Below are 1039 nucleotides of genomic sequence, written 5' to 3' on the forward strand. Positions count from 1 at the left end.
GTGACGACTATACTCCAGGAATCCGTTTCGAAATTTAAAGGTTCCTATCAGACATCTGCAATCGTTTGGAATAAGTTGAGACGTGGACGAAGACAGTGAAATAAAGTGATAGAAAATGATGCCTGGGAGGCGTAATGCAGGAAGTGAGCGCGGAACACATGGTGCAAAACTCAATGTCGGTGCCATTGCGTCAGCTTTTACTGCCCAATGTTTATACTTACTTACACATTACACCTAGTCAATTCACCACAATGACCTTGTTCCTCTTGATGTGATGTCCCCTCTGTGTGTATTAACGTCTATCATGGGCCCCGATAGAATGAGCACATTCTCTTTCTCCTGTCACTTTAACCAGGTGAAAATACCAGTTTTAAATGAATGCAAGAAGAGATTATGTTTTTCTGTGCCTATTCAGTAGAGAATTTTCAGCTGTAAACTGTTTGTATTTGAAAATTCGAGGATTGATTGCAATTCTCTGAGAGCAACATTGATCCCAAAACACATGTCCAAGGACTGTGAGGAAGTGGTTAAGCAACTCCACATATGGATGAGTAAGAACTTCTTTACTGTGGCGCCGTGGCTTAGTTCGTTAAAGCGCTTGTCTAGTAAACAAGAAATCCTGGGTTCAACTCCCAGCGGTGCCTACTTGTTGCGTTCATATTTGGGCTTGGTGTTTCAAGTCTTTGCGAAAGTTAGTCAGCGTCTTGGACTTTCACCCTGTTAAGATTTGGTGATCTAGGTTAAGTTCCAACAGTGAATACCATGTGTTTTTTTATATATTCCGAACTATTACTTATGTCTGTGGTTTCTCTCCATTATTCCACAAGCACTTCTGCTTCTCCTCCTCTTTTATTCCCCCTCCTTCATTCCCAGTTAGGTCGGAATAACGGGATGAGGCAGGAGACGCTGCAGATTTGCCAGGGAATTTTGTGGTACTGGCAGAGATACCACCAGGTGATCACTCTCATTCTCTGATGTCACCGTTCATACATTTAAACCACAAAAAATATACATCGTTGTGCTTCTTTATTTGTAGTGT

At 41.8% G+C, this 1039-nt stretch overlaps 1 non-coding gene across 1 annotated transcript; it reads left to right on the top strand.

Moving 5' to 3' along the window:
- Positions 1-570: 570 nt before the first annotated feature.
- trnat-agu lies at positions 571-644 on the top strand. The gene has a single exon. It is a non-coding gene; the product is annotated as a tRNA-Thr (tRNA).
- Positions 645-1039: the final 395 nt, after the last annotated feature.

This window comes from Chiloscyllium plagiosum, unplaced genomic scaffold, assembly GCF_004010195.1.
Source record: "Chiloscyllium plagiosum isolate BGI_BamShark_2017 unplaced genomic scaffold, ASM401019v2 scaf_38777, whole genome shotgun sequence".
Taxonomy (NCBI): domain Eukaryota; kingdom Metazoa; phylum Chordata; class Chondrichthyes; order Orectolobiformes; family Hemiscylliidae; genus Chiloscyllium; species Chiloscyllium plagiosum.